At 46.0% G+C, this 21563-nt stretch overlaps 1 pseudogene; it reads left to right on the top strand.

The window, feature by feature from the left end:
* Positions 1 to 4834: 4834 nt before the first annotated feature.
* Positions 4835 to 21563, top strand: part of LOC109758851 (uncharacterized) — a 91896-nt pseudogene continuing 75167 nt past the window's right edge.

The following is a 21563-nucleotide window of genomic DNA, read 5'->3' as shown; positions in this document are numbered from 1 at the left end:
TTCTCCACTATCCGGGAGTTGCATAATCTCATAGTCAAAGGAATATGTATATGACTGATAACCCCCAAGTGCAGGGAATCATCGTAGCAATTCCCAAAGGTGGAAGTGATAAGTATGGAGTGTCGAACCCACAAGGAGCTAAAGGTAAGATCAATATTCTCTCAAGTCCTATCTGCCACTTATACGACTCTACGTACACCGAACGTTTGCTTCCAACTAGAAACGAGAAATAAAACTACCTTGTGGGTATGAAGAGGATAATTTCGCATGATATCGGAGAGCTAAAACATAAAGGTAGGTGATGTTATCATAAAGTTAGAATATATTACTAAATATTATAAATAGTGAGTGTGGAATAATGATGGGTCGGTGTGCGGAATTATCTTAGGCAATTTTTAACAAGACCGGTAATCACTATTGCAACTTCATAAAGAGAGCATCATGAAGAATATGACTAGCACATTTAAATATAACGCACTTCCTATGCCTAGGGATTTTTTGAGCACATAATTTATAGGAACAAGAACCAACTAGCATAGGAAGGCAAAACAAGTATAACTTCAAAACTTTAAGCACATAGAGAGGGAACTTGATATTATTGCAACTCCTACAAGCATATATTCCTCCCTCATAATAATTTTCAGTAGCATCATGAATGAGTTCAACAATATAACCATCACATAAAGCATTCTTTTCATGATCTACAAGCACAGAAATTCTACTACTCTCCACATAAGCAAAATTCTTCTCATTCGGAATAGTGGGAACACTAATTCCTAAAGTTGACACTCTTCCAAACCCGCTTTAGATGATAGTATTATTCATACTCCAAAAGATATAAGTTAAGTTCATGGAGCATTCTACAATTAATATAGTCTAACCAATATCCAAGCTCAAAATATATAAGTGAAGCACACGAACCATTCTATAAAACCATACTCAAAAGATTTAAGTAAAGCACAAAGAGCATTCTATAAGGTCATACTCAAAAGATATAAGTGAAGCACATGAATCATTCTATAAATCGATGAAGGGACATCTCATACTAGCATGGCTCTTAAAGAAAAAGGAAAACACAAAGGACACAAATCATGTGAACAAAACAAAAACCAAGGTATACAGATAATTGTTGAAGAAGAAAGATGGGATGCCAACCGGGGCATCCCCAAGCTTAGATGCTTGAGTATCCTTGGAATATTTACTTGGGGTGCCTTGGGCATCCCCAAGCTTGAATTCTTGCCTCTCTTTATTCTTCTCATATTGATAGCTCCTCGATCTTCGAACACTTCATCCACCCAAGACTTTACCAAAAACTTTGTGAGATCTGTTAGTATAATAAAGCAAATCACTACCTTTAGGTACTGTTGCAAACTTATTCCAATTTCATATTAGAACTATATCTACTATATTCCAACTACACCATGGTCCATACTCCCCGATACTACCCATAGATTCATCAAAATAAGCGAACAACAAATAGAAAACAGAATCTGTCAAAAACATGACAGTCTGTAGTAATCTGGACGTTTAGTAAACTTCTGTAACTCCAAATAATTCTAAAAAACATGAAAATTTAAACAATTTGTACAGAAGTAATGTGCAAAAAGTTTCAGACCAATTTGACTTTCCAGTAAAAAATGTAAATTCACGCAATACAGCCAAAGTTTCTGTTTTTGTACTGCACATAGTAAACAAGCAATCTAATCATCCTAAAACCAAAGCTTGGCACATTATTTTTATAATACAATGGATATATACAAGGGGATACTTATTTTCAGAGAAGCTTCCATGAAATTTTTTACATTGTTTCCATGAGCATGAACACAAGTGCTCAAGGTCGACCCTCACTTCTTCAATGCATAATCTTCCAATCACTTCTCTTATTGAAAAAACTTTTTAGGCATGAGAGGCAAGTAATTTTTTTTTGTATTTTCATTCTTAAAAAAAAGTTGTATGTTTCACCCACAACTAAACAGAAACAAAAAGGAAAAACAAAATCTACTTAGTGAAGAAAGCAAACAAGCACACATGAGAATACCAACCCCACGCTATTGCTCCCCGGCAACGGCGCCACAAAAGAGCTTGATAATCCCCAAGTGCAAGGAATCATCGTAGCAATTCCAAAAGGTGGAAGTGATAAGTATGGAGTGTCGAACCCACAAGGAGCTAAAGGTAAGATCAATATTCTCTCGAGTCCTATCTGCCACTGATACGACTCTACGTACACGGAACGTTTGCTTCCAACTAGAAACGAGAAATAAAACTACGTTGTGGGTATGAAGAGGATAACTTTGCATGATATCGGAGAGCTAAAACATAAAAGTAGGTGTTGTTATCATAAAGTTAGAATATATTACTAAATATTATAAATAGCGAGTGTGGAATAATGATGGGTTGATGTGCCGAATTATCTTAGGCAATTGTTAACAAGACCGGTAATCACTATTACAATTTCATATGAGGGAGAGGCATAAGCTAACATACTTTCTCTTCTTGGATCATATGCACTTATGATTGGAACTCTAGCAAGCATCCGCAACTACTAAAGATCATTAAGGTAAAACCCAACCATAGCATTAAAGCATCAAGTCCCCTTTATCCCATACGCAATAACCCTCTTACTCGGGTTCATGCTTCTGTCACTCAAGCAACCCACTATAAGCGAATCATGAACGTATTGCTACACCCTACTGCGGGAATCCCTCACGCTTGCGCGACATGGAGGGCACAATAGGACAGCACCAAAATAGAACATACAACTCATACCAATCTAGATCATCAATCAACCAAAAGACAAAGGATATCTACTAAAAACATCATACGATGGCAACACATCATTGGATCATAATATGTGGCATAAAGCACCATGTTCAAGTAGGGATTACAGAGGGGTGCGGTAGAGTGGACCGCGTAAAAGAGATAAGGATGGTCATGATGATGGTGATGTTGATGAAGACGATCACCGCGGCGATGATTCCCCTCCCGATGGCACTCCGACGCCACCACGAGAGAGGAGGAGAGGTTCTCCCCCTTGTGCTTCCTCCTCCATGGCCTCCCCCTTGGATGGGGAGAGGTTCTCCCTCTGGCCCTTGGCCTTCATGGCGATGATGGCCCCTCCGGGATCCTCCTCCATGGCCTCCGGTGATGATGGCCCCTCCGGCAGGGTGCCAGAGAGGGCCTACATTGATTTCTCGTGGCTACAGAGGCTTGCGGCGGTGGAACTTCCAATCGAGGTTATTTTCTGAAGGTTTCTCTATTTATAGGAGAGGATGGCGTCGAGAACAAGTCAGGGGGGTCCCCGAAGCGGCCACGAGATAGGGGGGCGCGCCCCCACCCTCATGGGGCCCATGGGACTCCCCTCCGGTAGATTTTTGTTCCAGTATTTTTTATATTTTTCAGAAAAATTCTCCATTGATTTTCATCGCATTCCGACAACTTTTATTTCTGCACAAAAACACCACCACGGTAGTTCTGCTGAAAACAGCGTCAGTCCGGGTTAGTTCTAATCTAATCATACCAAAATCATATAAAACTATTGTAAACATGGCATGAATACTTCATAAATTATAGATACATTGGAGACGTATCAATGACATGAAGAAAGCAATAGCAATAAAACTTAACGATCATTATGCTAAGCTAACGGACGGGTCTTGTCCATCACATCATTCTCCTAATGATGTGATCCCGTTCATCAAATGACAACACATGTCCATGGTTAGGAAACTTAACCATCTTTGATTAAGAGCTAGTCTAGTAGAGGCTTTACTAGGGACACGGTGTTTTGTCTATGTATCCACACATGTATCAGGTTAATACTCCCTCCGTCCCAAAATAAGTGACTCAAATTTACACTAACTTTGTACTGAAGTTAGTACAAAGTTGAGTCACTTATTTTGGGACGGAGGGAGTAAAATTCTAGCATGAATAAGAAACATTTACCATGATATAAGGAAATATAAAATAACAACTTTATTATTGCCTCTAGGGAATGTTTCCTTCACTTCCCTGGCGCTTGAAGCGCTGAATAGGAGCTCCCAACCCGTTTGGACGTTCCATGCGCTCATGCGTGACACGAGGCTCAAGCGAATTGTCTAAAAAATAAGGTTCGAGGAGCACGACACTCGTGCATGTTCGTGCTGCATGCAAATTTGGTTGCACATCACGTTTATTAATTCCAAAAAGTAAAAAAATGTATTTTCAAAAAAATGGAAATAGGAGAATAAACACAAAAAATAAAAATTGAGGAAAAGTATCACCATGTGGGATAAATTTGAGCTTTATTAGTGGCTACCTCATTAAAACCTTCCATCCTGGGAAGTAAAAGAGTACAAAGCCACACTCTAGGTTACAAAAGGAAAAGAAAATTACAAAAGCATAAGAACACTACAAAAAGAAATGAAGACTACAACCACAAGTACTCTTCCTCTTCTTCATCTTCGAGTGCAAGATTTCTAGTGTTAGGTGGGTTATTACACCTGCCATACTACTCCTTGCGGATGATTTCAGGTGCTAGGTGCCATGCGACCGGTTGTTGAAGCCTAACACTTAGTCAGGCTACGTGCTTGGTTTTTATTACAGTGGATTTAATTTGATCTTTTGGTCGAATAGCTTTCTGTCAAGCTAAAAAACAGTCAGAGTGGGCAATATCAATACTAACATTTCTTGTTTAATGTTGTTGCAGGTCTGAATTGGTCATTATGGTGAGGAAAAGTGCAGAGAAAAGTTATGGTGGTATGGATGCATGCACATCAAGTTCTGAACTCTCAGAAAATAACCCAAGGAAGAATTTCCGTTTCGGAGATATAACATGGGTTAAGCATGATGGCTCCTCATGGTGGCCAGCCCAGGTATGATGCATACACCTTCTGAGCACTTACCTTTGCTTTGCAAAGGATCAAAAATTTAGATTACCCCAACAAGTTGAACCATTTTGTTGCTGCACTCGATGCCAGTATGGTTCTAAAATAATTGTAGATGCCAGTGAATATGCTTGTTGCATTGCACATCAGCTTAAATTGAACAATGACAGTGAGATGTTATGCCTCATCATTAGTGGTTTTATGTTAACAGTGATATGTTACCGTTTATGAATCTTTTCACAATGGTGTGATTAGGAAACATGTTCTAGGAGCAGTATCAGTGTCATTATTGCTAAATTATCACCTGTGCGGTTTTATTTCCCTGATCAAGTTTTAAACCGCCTTGCTATCAATGATACAAATATATTTTCCTTTAATTTCTACGCATCTAATTCTCTATTTTTCATGTGGTCTACACAGCCAAGACGTCTACTAAGAAAGTCAGAAAGCAAGATGGCTTAGAGTAGGTGCAAGAAGTTCGTAGCAATGCAAAAGGTGGAGGTGCTGTTCAGAAAGGAAAAAAGCAGAAAGGTGCGAGACAAGCATGTTGAGTAAATAGGTAATTTTCGACTAATTTAATCCATAAATAAAGCAGTAGCATGGCATTACAGAATTAATGACATGCTGATATCGAATCACACAAGCACGTACTATGTAATGGCAGACACATCTACGTATAACGCTAGCATGGCTATGATACGTCTCCAACGTATCTATAATTTATGAAGTATTCATGCTGTTGTATTATCATTCTTTGATGTTTTACAATCATTTTATAGCAACTTTATATCATTTGACCCAGTGCCCAGTGCCAGTTGCTATTTTTTGCTTGTTTTTTACATCACAGCAAATCAATATCAAACGGAGTCCAAACACCGTGAAACTTTTTGGAGATTATTTATGGACCAGAACACCCAGGATGGGCCAGTGAAGCACTAGGGGGTGCCCCGAGGGGGGCACAATCCACCAAGGCGCGCCAGGGGGCCCAGGTGTCGGTGTCAAAACCGGCGGATCTCGGGTAGGGGGTCCCGAACTGTACGTCAAAGGTGGATGGTAACAGGAGGCGGGGGACACGATGTTTACCCAGGTTCGGGCCCTCTCGATGGAGGTAATACCCTACTTCCTGCTTGATTGATCTTGATGATATGAGTATTACAAGAGTTGATCTACCACGAGATCGTAGAGGCTAAACCCTAGAAGCTAGCCTATGGTATGATTGTTGTTGTCCTACGGACTAAAACCCTCCGGTTTATATAGACACCGGAGGGGGCTAGGGTTACACAGAGTCGGTCACAAAGGAGGAGATCTACATATCCGTATTGCCAAGCTTGCCTTCCACGCCAAGGAGAGTCCCATCCGGACACGGGACGGAGTCTTCAATCTTGTATCTTCATAGTCCAACAGTCCGGCCAAAGGATATAGTCCGGCTGTCCAAGGACCCCCTAATCCAGGACTCCCTCAGTAGCCCCCGAACCAGGCTTCAATGATTGTCTTCGGCATTGCAAGGCGGGTTCTTCTCCAAATTCTGAGTACCAGTCGAGTAGTGTCCGGCTTCCCATAAATGTTGCATTCTTCGGCTTCTGCGCCCAATAATGGCTATCCTCCACGTGTCAAGCGAATGCGAGAAGTCGGGGCATTTTTGCACTTGCCACCCTAACCATGTGAGTAAATCGTCTATTTAAGGGACCGGGGATCCTCAGATCCAGATCACACCATCCTCCCTCAGCGAGTATCCATCGGAGCGCGCCCGGAAAAATCCATCCTATCATGGCCGGTCGTCGCAGCTCCTCCTCTCGCTCCCGTAGCCCTAAGCCAGGCAACTGGAAGAAGTGTTCCGTTTCCCACAGATAGTTAGTAGAGTTACAGACCCAGGGGTTTCTTCCTCCTGCGTATATGGTCCCCGTCTGAGCTGGAGTAGCCACTTACAATGGTGGGGAACAAGCGGAGAGCTTTCCCAACCCGTCTATGGGGGAGCGGGTATGCCTTGTCCCGTATTTGTTAAGGGGACTTGGGTTTCCAATCCATCCGTTCCTCCGCGGGCTCCTGGAGTTCTACGGCCTCCAGCTGCATAATTTTACTCCTGCCTCCATATTACACATCGCAGGCTATGTCGCCCTTTGCGAGCTGTTTTTGGGCTGTGAAGCTCATTTCGAGCTATGGAAGAGGCTATTCTGCCTCGTACCCCGTACACAGGAGGGGTCAATATATCAAGTGGGCGGAGCCGAGATATGGCGCATCGCCGGGACCGGATACCAGTCCGGTACTCCGAAGAAGACATCCGAAGACTGGCCTTCGAAGTGGTTTTATATGGAGGACGTCCCCCTTCCGGACCCTGTTCGGATGGGCCTTCCTGAGTTCAATAACGCCCCTTTGAAGAAACGCCGCAGCTGGCACCCTCGGAGCCCCCAGGAGGAAGATAACAGAGAGGTCATTTACCTTATTGGGCCGGATACAAACGCTGGCCAAATCAGGATTGACAATAATTGAGGTTATGTCAATATGTATAATGCGGGGGGTGCAGCCACTTCAACATCGGGGACAACCCATGTGGCACTTCAATGAAGAAGACGATGCCACCCACTGTGGTCGTAAAGGTCCGAACTCCGTCGCTGCCCTAGCGAAAATACTGTCCGATTTATATAAAGGAGAGGAAGAGGAGTTCATCCGTATCAAGCCACAGGATGGATTCTCCATGTACAACCCCCCAAACTAGGTGAGCTGCTACTTTTTACTCCAGACCTTCCCGCATTCTTTGTCATAAATATTTACCTCGCTATTTCATAGGAGGAACTACAAAAAGCTGTGAGGGAGGTCCACAGCCCGCCTCCACAACCAGAGGACCCTGACCGGGCCCTCGACCCCGGACTCGAAGAAGATCCAGACACATTTGGGGAGCCTATTGACAGGACGTTCTATCAATTGAGCCGCGGCGATGCCATGGTGGCCATCATAGCCGATTATCCTGGACTGCTCCCTGCATCGCATGTAAGTAAAACCGGAGTCTCAACTTCCGAGAAGGATCCCTTTTTCTGCACTTCACCTACCGCACACATATGGTGTCTCACAGGGAAGGCCGTCGGGACGCCATGCCGAACCCGCAGTGACTCACCAACAAGGGGAACCGAAGCCCGGTATGCTTAAAAGGAAGGCGGTCAGGACTGAGACACCGTCGCAGAGGTATGAAAAAGAACCCCGCTCCGTGGTTGTCGTCTTTTAAAATATAATAACGTCCATGTTTCCTAGTAGGAAAAACGCTCGCCGGACTATATCCGGAGAGGTTGCCGGCCACGCCTCCACCAGCCGGGCTCCAGAGCCGGACTTAGAGGCAGATGCTAACATGGGGCCAATGCCGGATGTTCCTCCTACAGAGGATGCGGATAGGCTGTCCGCTATGAATTCCGAAGTGGAGAGTGCCATGAATCACAGGCGTCGCCGGGCCGTACTCCGCGATGCTTGGTTCTCCCAAGAGGCGTTCGATGCCTTTAACTCAGGAGACGCATACATCCGAGCTGCTCAAAATGGTCTTGCCAGAGCCACGGACCAGTATGTAAAGGCTATACGGGTAAGAAAATCTAATAATTATGTATATCAGTAGCCCCTGAGACTTGAAACAGTTGGCACAACTGATTTAAGGATCATTGTTTGCATAGGTTCTTACGGAGAAGAATACCCGGTTGTCTCAAGAGCTGGAGGAGTGCAAAGCCCAGCTTCAGGCCGCAGTTGCCGCGGTGAAGGAGTCCGAGAAGGCCCCATCTGGTAACACTTATTTCTATTGCAAAGAATGACATGTACTAGGTAGTATGCGGCATGCATCCAAATCTAACAATAGATTCTGCAGATGACTCCGGAGTGAATCCGGAGGTCGTGCGAGGGGATGAGCAACATGCTCAACCACAGCTAAAGGCTGGCGAGCGCGTGCTTACACGGGTTAGGCGGGAGAAAAACAATCTCCAAGACGCCAATACCCGGTTGGGCATTGAACTGAAAGATGTTCGAGCCCAGCTTGCTGACTCCGTAAAGGAGAATAAGAGGCTTCGATGCGACATTTTCAGTAAGTGCTTGAACGAACTTTTAAAGAGTTCGGCGAAGAAACCAGCTAACAGAGTTATGTCTGCAGGTATGCTGACGGGTCGTCCCGCGGAGGAGATGCCCGGGTCTGCGGGTGATCTTCTGCCAGAGCTCTCACAAGTGCACGAACAAGTTCGGCAGGTTATGCAGGGCATTGCCCAAGCCTTGTGGCCATCCGCCTCCCTGCCAGGAGGCATGGGGAGCTTGTAGAGAAGCTCAGGGGAGCGCGGCGGCGCTTCCGATTATGGAAGATATCAGCCTGCCGACAAGGTGCAAGGGAAGCCTGGGCCATGGTGAAGACGCGATATACCAAGGCTGACCCGAACCACATGGCCGAGGTCGGACCTGTGGGGTCCGATGGGAAAGAGATCCCCGTCAGTTTTGTGTATGACCAAGTAGAATTAGCCGCAAAGTATTCCCAACAGGATTGTAGGCTAGACAGCCTGTTGGATGGTATAGAAGAAGAATTTAGTCAGTCTAAGTGACTGTGCACTTCAAGTGACATGTATTGTCCCTAGCCGGATTGTAAATCATTTGTCATGGCGGACCTTTTCGCTTTGACCTCTGGACCCGACAGTCCGGAGTGTATCCGAATACCCGCTCAATTATGTAAAAACCGGGGTACGCATGGAAACCAGACGTAGGGGTCATAAGTGCTTGAACAGACAAGTACCCAACTAGCTATGTTATATTACATGGATAGTAAGAAACATCTTCCAGGGAGAATAGTTCCGTTAAGGGTTCCTTTCCCTGGGTACGCATGCATTAATGTGCAACGCCGAACTGCGAAAACAGACGCAGGATATAAACATCTGGGGGCATGTATTACAATAAATAAAGGTCATCTTTTGTTCACCGACCGAATATTCCCTTAAGAACGCTAGCTTTCGACTTCACCCAGTCTGAGGTACACATCCGGCTGACCCGGCAGTAACAATCACAGAGGTGCTCCCCTTATTCTCTAGCCGAATTAATGGGAACGTAGGGCATAAACACGAGCCAGGCAACCCATCTTGGCCAAAACTTAAGTCATATCGATGCATATAATGGTGAAAAAGGTACATGTGGAAGAATAACACATGTGTGGGGCATAGAGCCCGGAAAATAGTTATATTAAGCTTATGTATAAGAAGCCCCCAGGTATAATGAGCACGCCTAGCGCGTCAAGATTGTGTAGTCAAGACACATTTTAGCCTTTTAAGGCCTTGAAGAAAAAGGGAAGAAAGAAAGAAAGAAGAGATAGATAATGGATATATAAAAAATTGACGGAGGTAAGGAGACGAACATAGAGTCCGACACTAGGCGTAGAACCTTCGGAGTCTGGCTGCGTTCCATGGGTTTGGCTCGAGTCGATTGTCCGATGCATCCCACAGACGGTACGCTCTACCGGTCAGAACTTGGTCAATAACGAAGGGACCTTCCCATTTGGGCTTGAGCTTGTTCTTTTTCTTCTCCGGTAGGCGTAGAACGAGTTCGCCGACGTTATAAGTTTTCGCCCATACTTCCCTGCTTTGATACCTTCGAGCCTGTTGCTAATAAAATGCGGAACGGGCTTTTGCCACGTCACGCTCCTCCTCCAGGGCGTCCAAGTCCTGTTGATCGAGCTCAGCTTCTTTCTCTTTGTACATGCGCACTCGAGGTGAGTAATGAATTATGTCGCAGGGCAGTACCGCCTCTGCGCCGTACAATATAAAAAACGGTGTGTATCCGGCCGGTAGTGCGATTCGGCGTGGTCCGCAGCCCCCATAGTATGGAGTCGAGCTCCTCTACCCAGTGCATATCTGATTCCTTCAGGGATCGCACTAATCTGGGTTTAATGCCGCTCATGATAAGACCATTTGCTCGCTCGACTTGCCGTAAGTTTGCGGGTGATCGACAGAAGCATAATCGAGCTTGATGCCCATTTTGCTGCACCAAAGTTTTACCTCGTCGGTTGTAAAGTTCGAGCCGTTATCGGTGATGATGCTGTGGGGAACGCCATAACGGTGTACAACCCCGGATATGAAGTCTATCACTGGTCCGGATTCGGCCTTTTTAACTGGTTTGGCTTCTATCCATTTGGTGAATTTGTCCACCATGACCAATAGGTATTTTTTATTATGGCTTCCCCCTTTAAGGGGTCCGACCATATCAAGCCCCCAGACCGCAAAGGCCCAAGTGATGGGGATTGTTTGGAGAGCGGTAGGTGGCATATGGCTTTGGTTTGCGAAAAGCTGGCAACCGACACAATGTTGAACGAGGTCCTGTGCGTCTGCCCGGGCTGTCGGCCAATAAAAACCTGTACAGAAGGCCTTGCTTACAAGGGCTCGAGCTGCGGCGTGGTGGCCGCCAAGTCCAGCATGAATTTCTACCAAAAGTTGCCGTCTTTCCTCTTCGGAGATGCACCTTTGAAGGACTCCGGTAGCTCTTTTCTTATGAAGCTCGCCCTCGTGGACCTTGTAGGCTTTAGACCGTCGCACAATGCAACGTGCCTCGTTTGGGTCCTCAGGTAGTTCCTGCCTAGTTAGGTAAGACAAGAAGGGTTCTGTCTATGGGGCGATGACGGCCATAATACCGTGGGCCGAAGGTGTTATTTCGGTGGCAGAGCCTCCGATTACGTCAGAGTGTTCAGTGTCTGGCGTTGTGGCCGGGTCCGGACTATTGTTACCGGTCTCTCCTTCCCATATCACGGATGGCTTAAACAGCCTTTCCAAGAAGATATTAGGTGGGACAGGGTCGCGCTTAGCGCCGATGCGGGCGAGGATTCAAGCCCCTCGAACCGAGCTGACATTTTGAGGACTGTGTTGCGATAAGCCGCCATTTCTGGATCATTGGCATCGAAGTCTCCATTTATTTGAGATATTGCGAGGTTCGAGTCCCCACGCACCTCCAGGCGTTGAATGCCCATGGAGACTGCCATCCGGAGACCATGTAACAGGGCCTCATATTCTGATGCGTTGTTGGAGTCTGTGTATAGTATTTGGAGTACGTATTGGACTGTATCTCCGGTGGGGGATGTCAGGACGACGCCAGCCCCCAAACCAGCAAGCATTTTAGAGCCGTCAAAGTGCATGATCCAATTGGAGTACGCGCCGTACTCTTTAGGGAGTTCGGCTTCTGTCCATTCGGTGACGAAATCAGCTAGTACTTGTGACTTAATGGCTCGCTGTGGTTTGTATATTATGTCGAATGGGAGGAGCTCAATAGCCCATTTAGGAATCCGGCCTGTGGCCTCGCGGTTGTTTATTATGTCATTGAGTGGTACTTCAGAGGCCACCGTAATTGAACACTCTTGAAAGTAGTGTCGTAGTTTCCGGGATGCCATGAAGACCGCGTATGCTATCTTTTGATAATGTGGGTACCGTGATTTGCATGGAGTGAGGACAGTGGATACGTAGTATACCGGCTTTTGAAGCGGGAAATTATGTCCGTCCGTCTCTCGTTCGACGACGAGCACTGCGTTTACAACTTGGTGTGTTGCCGCTATATATAACAGCATTGGTTCGCCGACATTTGGCGCGGCCAAGATTGGGTTTGTGGCCAAAACGGCTTTTATTTCTTATAATCTGGCCGTGGCCGCATCCGTCCACTCGAAGTGTTCGGTGCGTCGAAGAAGGCGATAAAGAGGCAGTGCCATTTCTCCTAATCGGGAGATAAAGCGGCTTAAAGCAGCCACGCATCCAGTTAATTTCTGGATCTACTTGAGGTCTGTTGGGATGGCCAACTGTGACAGAGCTCGGATTTTAGCCGGATTTGCTTCGATTCCTCTATTGGAGACGATGAAGCCTAAGAGCTTTTCGGCGGGCATGCCGAAGACGCATTTTTCCAAGATTGAGCTTAGTGTCGTATGTTCGGAGATTGTCGAACGTGAGCCTCAAGTCGTCTATTAAGGATTCGACGTGTCTGGTTTTAATGACCACATCGTCTACGTATGCCTCCACTGTTTTGCCGATCTGTGTCTCCAAGCATGTCTGAATCATGCATTGATAGGTTGCACCGGCGTTTTTGAGCCCAAAAGGCATGGTATTAAAACAGAAGGGGCCGTATGGAGTGATAAATGTCGTTGCGGCTTGATCGGACTCCGCCATCTTAATTTGATGGTATCCGGAGTATGCGTCGAGGAAACACAATGAGTCGTGTCCTGCGGTAGCGTTGATAATTTGATCGATGCGAGGGAGGGGGAAGGGATCCTTGGGGCAAGCCTTGTTAAGGTCCTTGAAGTCGACACATAGGCGCCAGGATTTTTCCTTCTTTGGTACCATCACCAGGTTTGCTAGCCAGTCCGGATGTTTTATTTCTCGAATGAATCCGGCCTCTAGTAACTTGGCTAGCTCCTCTCCCATGGCTTGTCGCTTAGGCTCGGAGAAGCGCCGAAGAGTTTGCTTGACTGGCTTGAAACCCTTTAGAATGTTAAGGCTATGCTCGGCCATCCTGCATGGGATTCCTGGCATGTCTGAAGGATGCCAGGCGAAGATTCCTAGCAAGAACTCCCGTAGCGCGGCGTCTACTGTGGGGATTAACTGTACCCTGATGGATGCTGTTTTTGTAGGGTCCGTTGGATGGACCTGGAATTTGACTATTTCATCCGCTAGTTTAAAAGAGGTGGACTCAGATCTTTTGTCGAGTATCACGTCGTCCCTGTCCACTTTGGAGCGTAGCGCAGTTAATTCTTCGGCCGCGAGGGCTTCGGATAACGCCTCGAGGGCCAGTGCGGCTGTTTTATTTTTGGCGCGGAGTGCTATGTCCGGATCACTAGCTAGAGTGATGATTCCATTGGGCCCGGGCATTTTGAGCTTCATGTACCCGTAATGGGGTATAGCTTGGATGATCGTGAATGCCTCCCGCCCTAGAAGGGTGTGGTATCCGCTATTGATCGGGGCCACTTGGAATGTGATTTCTTCAGACCTATAATTCTCCGGCGTGGCGAATACCACATCTAGTGTGACTTTCCCAGCGCATCGTGCCTCCCGACTAGGGATGATTCCTCTGAAGGTCGTGCTGCTTTGCGCAATGCGGCTTTTGTCTATTTCCATTTTTCAAAGAGTCTCCTTGTAGATGAGGTTTAATCCACTATCGCCGTCCATGAGCACATTAGTAAGCCGGAAGCCGTCCACAATTGGACTAAGGACGAAGGCGGCTGGAGCTCGGGCTGTTCGAAATTTAGGTTCGTCACTTGCATTGAGGGTGATAGCCATATCACTCCATGGATTTATTGCTACCATGTGGCAGACTTCGGCAAGGCTGCGGAGTGCTCGCTTACGCCTATTATTTGAGGCGAAGGTCTCGAAGACTGTCAATACTGTATTGCTGTTTTCCGCGGGATGGTGCTCTACGGTATTGTTGATGAGGAGATCCTCACCGCTCTTGGCCACCTGTCGGAGTACCCAACATGCTCTAAGGCAGTGTGTTGGCATGGTATCCGATGTACTGTGAATTTTGCATGGCCCATTAAGCCATCCCTCCAATACGGTTCCGCGCCCTGTAGTGGGCTTTTGTTTCTTTGTAATTGGATCGGGTGACTTACGAGAGTACACCCTTTTAGTTCGGACGGGGGGTTTTGTGACAGTCGGAGGATCCCAAAATTTTGTTTGGGTTTTCCAGGTGCTTTCCATCGCACAGTACTTCCGTACTATGGCCGCCAAGTCAGCGAAGTGTGCTATGTCACGGAGACTTATGGCATTGAGGATTCCCTTGTCTGTGCAATTATTGCAAAAGAATGAAATGGTGTCTTCCTCGCGACAGTCCTTGACCTTGTTCATTGCAAGGAGGAATCTGGCCCAATAGTGATGTACTGTCTCTTGGGGCTCTTGTCTAATGTGGGAAAGATCGCTTATATCTGGGTGGGTGGGTGGAATTAAGTCCGAACCCTGACCCGATCTGAGACCCAGGGGCGGAGGAGTTTCCGATGTTGGAAGTTCGGGCTCCGGGATGTTTCCCAATAGGTCTGGCCCGCAGCCTGATTCTAGGTTCAAGGCTTGGGCCATGTCCTCCCGTAGACGGGTATCCAGCTCGGAGAGCTCGGGAATCCGGACATAGTTTGTCCTCAAGATAGAGGAAGAATTGTTGCATTGCTCCTCCACCACCGCTGTCTGATGGGTGACCGGCGGGGAGTTAATCTCCCGTTGGTCGGGTTTAAGCCCGATCTGATCATAGTCCGTAGCAACTCCCAAGGCGGCGATGCGATCCAAGAGCTCGTTCAAGGAAGAGAGCTCCATTGGATCCAACTGCTCGGCGAATTTCGAGCCGACGTGGAGGCTGTTTTCGATGACCCGAGAAGTCATCGTCGATGCAGCGGCCGAACGGGCGGTCATGACGAAACCGCCTAGCCGGAGAGTTTGGCCTACAGCCAGGGCTCCCCCAGAGGTGATGTTGTCCTTTACAACAAGACGAGCCATCCAGCCTTATGATGACGGCACAGTGGAACTCTCAATGAAAGCACCAATGTCGGTTTCAAAACCGGCGGATCTCGGGTAGGGGGTTCCGAACTATACGTCTAAGGCGGATGGTAACAGGAGGCGGGGGACACGATGTTTACCCAGGTTCGGGCCCTCTCGATGGAGGTAATACCCTACTTCCTGCTTGATTGATCTTGTTGATATGAGTATTACAAGAGTTGATTTACCAAGAGATCGTAGAGGCTAAACCCTAGAAGCTAGCCAATGGTATGATTGTTGTTGTCCTACGGACTAAAACCCTCCGGTTTATATAGACACCGGAGGGGGCTAGGGTTACACAGAGTCGGTTACAAAGGAGGAGATCTACATATCCGTATTGCCAAACTTGCCTTCCACGCCAAGGAGAGTCCCATCCGGACACGGGACGGAGTCTTCAATCTTGTATCTTCATAGTCCAACAGTCCGGCCAAAGGATATAGTCCGGCTGTCCGAGGATCCCATAATCCAGGACTCCCTCACCAGGCGCGCCCAGGTGGGTTGTGCCCACCTCGGTGTCCTCCCGTACCCCCTCTTTACCTAATATAATTCCCAAATATTCCGAAAACCCTCGGGGTTAACCTAGATCAGAAGTTCCGCGGCCGCAGGCCTCTCTAGCCACCAAAAACCAATCTAGACCCCATTTTCGCACCCTGCCGGAGGGGGGAATCATCTACGGTGGCCATCTTCATCATCTCGGCGACCACCATGATGAGGAGGGAGTAGTCCACCCTCGGGCCTGAGGGTTTGTACCAGTAGCTATGTGTTTAATATCTCTCTCTCTCTCGTGTTCTTGAGATGTCACGATCTTGATGTATCGCGGGCTTTGTTAAAATAGTCAGATCATATCGTGTTTTCCCCTCTCTATCTTGTTGTGATGAATTGAGTTTTTCCCTTTGAGATTTTGTTGTTATTGGATTGAATACTTTTATGGATTTGAGAACACTTGATGTATGTCTTGCATATGAATACTCATGGTGATAATGGGGTATCATATTGATTCACTTGCTATATGTTTTGGCACTCAACTTGCGGATTCCTGGGGTGACAGTGGGGTAATCTATGCATAGGGGTTGATGCACATTCTTGTCTTTGTTTCTCCGCTAGAAATCTTGGGGCACTCTTCCAGGTTCTTCGTGTTGGATTGAATATTATGAATCTGAATTTGCTTTGGTGTTATTTTAGTATAAACTCTTGGTTATATCGACTAGAAAGAATAGCTTCGTGTTATTTTAGTACGAACTCTAGGATAGATTGATCGGAAAGAATAGCTTTGAGGTGGTTTCGTACCCTACAAACGATTTCTTCTAATGTTCTCCGCTAGATAGGAACTTGTGAGTGATTCTTTATCGCACGTTGAGGGATAGTTATTTGATCCAATTATATTAGCATTGTTGAGAGATTGCACTAGTGATAGTACGGACCCTAGGCCTTGTTTTCAAGCATTAAAATACCATTTTTTGCCCGTTTACTATTTGCTACCTTGCTGTTTTTATTTATTCAAATTATAAAATATATTTCTACCATCCATATTACACTTTTATCACCATCTCTTCGCCGAACTAGTGCACCTATACAATTTGCCATTGTATTGGGTGTGTTGGGGACACAAGAGATTTCTTGTATTTGGTTGCAGGGTCGTTTGAGACAGACCATCTTCATCCTACACCTCTCATGGATTGATAAACCTTAGGTCAACCACTTGAGGGAAAATTTGCTACTGCACTACAAAACACTGCGCTTAGAGGCCCAACACATGTCTACAAGAGTAAAGTTGTGTAGTAGACATCAGGCTATAACAGAAAACAGTAGGAGCGGGATAAACATGTTATACCCTCCAGTAGGCCATGCAGAGGCCGCGGCGACGATGGCAGCAACGGCGTCCTGGGCTGCCTTCTTGTCAGCCTCGAGCTTCTCGGCGGCGAGATGGTCGGCTTCGGTCTGAGACATGGCGTTGACAAAGACGACTCGGACGTAGAGGAAGTAGCGGATCGGAGGCGAGCAGTCGCTTCCCAAAAACATATTCGCCCCTCTCCGGTATAGCATCCGGAGACCTGCTCCCCCATCGCCCGTGTACGCGGCGGACGGGAAGGAGTCACCAGCGGCAGCATCAACAAAGGAACGATGGTGGGCGGTGCGCGTGGAGCAGATATGTGATACGTATCCAACGTATCTATAATTTTTTATTGTTCCATGCTATTATATTATCTGTTTTGGATGTTTTATATGCATTAATATGCTAATTATTTTATTTTTGGGACTAACCTATTAACCTAGAGCCCAGTGCCAGTTTCTGTTTTCCCCCTTGCTTTTGTGTTTCGCAGAAAAGGAATACCAAACGGAATAAAACCTTCACGATGATTTTTCTTGGACTAGAAGACACACTAGAGACTTGGAGATCAAGTCGGAAGAACCACGAGACGACCACAAGGGGGGAGGGCGAGCCCCTGCCTTGTGGGCCCCTCGTGACTACCCTGACCTAATTCTTGGGCCTATATATTCACAAATATTCCCAAACCACCAGAAGTATCCACGAAAACACTTTTCACCGCCGCAACCTTCTGTACGTGTGAGATCCCATCTAGGGGCCCTTCCGGCATCCTGCCGGAGGGGGATTCGATCACGGAGTGCTTCTACATCAACTCTATTGCCCTTCCGATGAAGCGTGAGTAGTTTACCACAGACCTACGGGTCCATAGCTAGTAGCTAGATGGCTTCTACTCTCTCTTTGATTCTCAATACCATGTTCTCCTTGATGTTCTTGGAGATCTATCCGATGTAATCTTCTTTTGCGGTGTGTTTGTCGAGGTCCAATGAATTGTGGATTTATGATCGGCTTATCTATGAATATTATTTGAATCTTCTCCTAATTATTTTATGCATGATTTGATATCTTTGTAATTCTCTTCGAACTATCGGTTTGGTTTGACCAACTAGATTGGTTTTTCTTGCAATGGGAGAAGTGCTTAGCTTTGGGTTCAATCTTGTGGTGTCCTTTCCCAGTGATAGTAGGGGCAGCAAGGCACGTATTGTATTGTTTCCATCGAGGATAAAAACATGGGGTTTACATCATATTGCTTGAGTTTATTCCTCTACATCATGTCATCTTACTTAATGTGTTACTGTGTTCTTCATGAAATTAATACTCTAGATGTAGGTAGGAGTCGGTCAATGTGTGGAGTAATAGTAGTAGATGCAAAATCGTTTCGGACTACTTGACATGGATGGGATGCCTATATTTCATAATCATTGCCTTAGATATCGTCATAACTTTGTGCTTTTCTATCGATTGCTCGAAAGTAATTTGTTCACCCATCGTATTATTTGCTACCTTGAGAGAAGCCTCCAGTGAAATCTATGGCACCGGGGTATATTTTCCGTCATATAAGTTTCCGACCTACTATTTTGCAATCTTTTACTTTCTGATATATAAACCAAAAATATATACTTTATCTTTTGTTTAGTTTCATCTATCTCTATCATATCTCACTTTTGCAAGTAACCGTGAAGGGATTGACAACCCCTTTATCGCGTTGAGTGCAAGTTGTTTGATGGTTTGTGCAGGTATTGTTTATTTGTGCGTTGTCTCCTACTGGATTGATACCTTGGTTCTCAAACTAAGGGAAATACTTATCTCTACTTTGCTGCATCACCCGTTCCTCTTCAAGGAAAAACCAACACAAACTCAAGATGTAGCAATATGATATGTTTGTGGCAGCTAGGATTAGGAGACACCTCACAGTTATATAGGCGCAGCCGCATGGAGAGATGTGGGCTCGACCCATGTCCATGTCGATGATAGCCCATGATCCGACGTCTCAGATCGTGTCCCAGCTGTCAGAAAACTCTGCGTTACTCACTGGCAAAAATAAGCGCATAGGTATGAGCTCGGCTCGGCTCATTCCCACAACCCGCGACACGACGCGTCGTGATGAGGCATAGCAGGCGGCGGAGGAGGAGTATGCGAGGGCCTCTTCTCTTCTCAAGCTCCAATAGCATGTGGTAGAGAAACCCATATAAGGAGGTCCAACTTCCGGGGTGGGACTAAACTTCCCACTACACCTAGTGCCAATAAACCCACATGGGCCCTTAGAGATTTTCAGAAATAGTTAGAAGGGCCCTAGGCCCACCCTAATATTTCAACAATCCCCCACCAGATCTCGAGGGCCCATTGTGTCCTCTGTTCCAATTGTTGTTTTGATATACCAGTGTTGCAGTAAAGACCTTTTAAGGTTGAACTTCACCTAGAGCAAGTAGCTACACACCTTCACAACTGGACAATAGACTAAGCCTTGAATTGTCAGTTTGGCGTAAGGAAGCTTCACCACATGTCTTACTAGTACTAGGCTACCGAAGGCTGACCCCTCGGGTGGAGCATATAAGTCACACTCCTGGCCTATTCATGAGCTTACTAGAGATCACCCCAATCTCATAGACTGTGACCAGCAGTCGGGCTCATATAGGTGTGTTCCTCCAAAGATCGCTCTGTAGGATAGCATCTTGCTTACATAAGCTTTGGAACACATTAAGACAATAGTCATCCTACCATACAGTATTGAGAGTATTGCATATCCAACGGAGTGGGTTAGTATAGTTACTCTCCTCAGTTCACCACTGGCTTGCTTTTCCAGGTCCTACTTCACGTGATCTCTGATCACATAGGTTGGTTACCACCCTGGCAACTCATGTGGGTCTCATACCCATCTCCCTCGATGCACTATCTATCACAACACGTGATAGCCCTTTTGTAAAGGGATCTGCCAGATTCTTAGCCGTATGGACATAATCCAATGCTATCACTCCGGAGTTTCTTAATTTTCTGACAACTTTTAATCTCATTCTTATGTGTTTATTGGAATTCATGTTGTCCTATGAACTCTTCACCTTGGTGATGACAATCTGGTTGTCATGGTTCATAAGGATAGCCGGAACTGGTTTATCAGCCAATGGCAAGTCCATCAAAAGATCTCGAAGCCATCCTGCTTCAACACCAGATGTGTCTAATGCTGTTAATTCTGCTTCCATTGTCGATCTCGTTAAGATCGTTTGCTTGCAAGACTTCCAGGAAACAACACCACCTCAAAGAGTAAACATATACCTAGTTGTGGCCTTCATCTCGTCAGCATCAGCGATCCAATTCGCATCACTATACCCTTCAAGTACCGATGCGTATCCGGTATAGTGAAGTCTATAGTACATAGTACCTTTCAAATAGCGCATAACTCTTTCAACAGCACGCCAGTATACATCACCCGGTTTGAAAACAAATCGGCTCAGTTTGCTCACAACAAATGCTATGTCAGGCCTCGTTGCGCTCGGTAGGTTCATGAGTGAACCAATGATTTGAGAGTATCTCAATTGATCTTTAGCCGTGCCTTCGAACTTTTGAATCAACACGCTAGGATCATATGGTGTTTGAGATGGTGTGCAGTCCGAACATCCAAAACACTCAACACCTTCTCAACATAATGGGATCACAGAAGGGTAATTCCACCGTCATTATCTCTCAGTAGCTTGATGTTCAAGATAACACCAGCCACACCAAGGACCTTCATCTCAAAGTTCTTAGACAGAAACGACTTGACCTCCTCAATGACTTTGAGGTTGGTTCCGAATATCAATATGTCATCAACATACAAGCACAGTATAACTCCTCGCCCCCACCATGGCGATAGCATACATATTTATCAGCTTCATTAACAACGAAGCCAACAGATGTCAGAGTTGTATTAAACTTGTCATGCCATTCCTTAGGTGCTTGTTTCAGGCCATATAAAGATTTCAGCAACCTACACACCTTTTTTCCTAACCATCTATCACAATGCCATCTCGCTGTTGCATGTGGATTTCCTCATTTAGCTCTCCATTCAGCCATCTTAACATCCATATGGTGGACATGAAGACCATGTGAGGCCACCAATGAGACTCATACTTGAATGGTGGTCAGTCTGGCCAAAGGTGAATAAGTATCGAAGAAATCTTCCTCTTCTTTCTGGTCATAACCCTTCGCCAGAAGGCTAGCCTTATACTTTTCAATCGTACCATCGGGCCTAAGCTTCTTTTTGAACACCCACTTACATCCCAATTATGTGCAATCATAGGGATGTCCACTGATCTCCCATGTCCCGTTAGCCATGATGTAATCCATCTTGCTACGGACCGCATCCTTCCAGTAGTCAGCTTCTAGAGAGGCATACGCTTCTGAAATAGAAGTGGGAGTATC

The sequence above is a fragment of the Aegilops tauschii genome, chromosome 6, assembly GCF_002575655.3.
Source record: "Aegilops tauschii subsp. strangulata cultivar AL8/78 chromosome 6, Aet v6.0, whole genome shotgun sequence".
In the NCBI taxonomy this organism is placed as follows: domain Eukaryota; kingdom Viridiplantae; phylum Streptophyta; class Magnoliopsida; order Poales; family Poaceae; genus Aegilops; species Aegilops tauschii.
The sequence above is the reverse complement of the archived record's forward strand: the minus strand, read 5'-3'. Positions and strand labels throughout refer to the sequence as shown.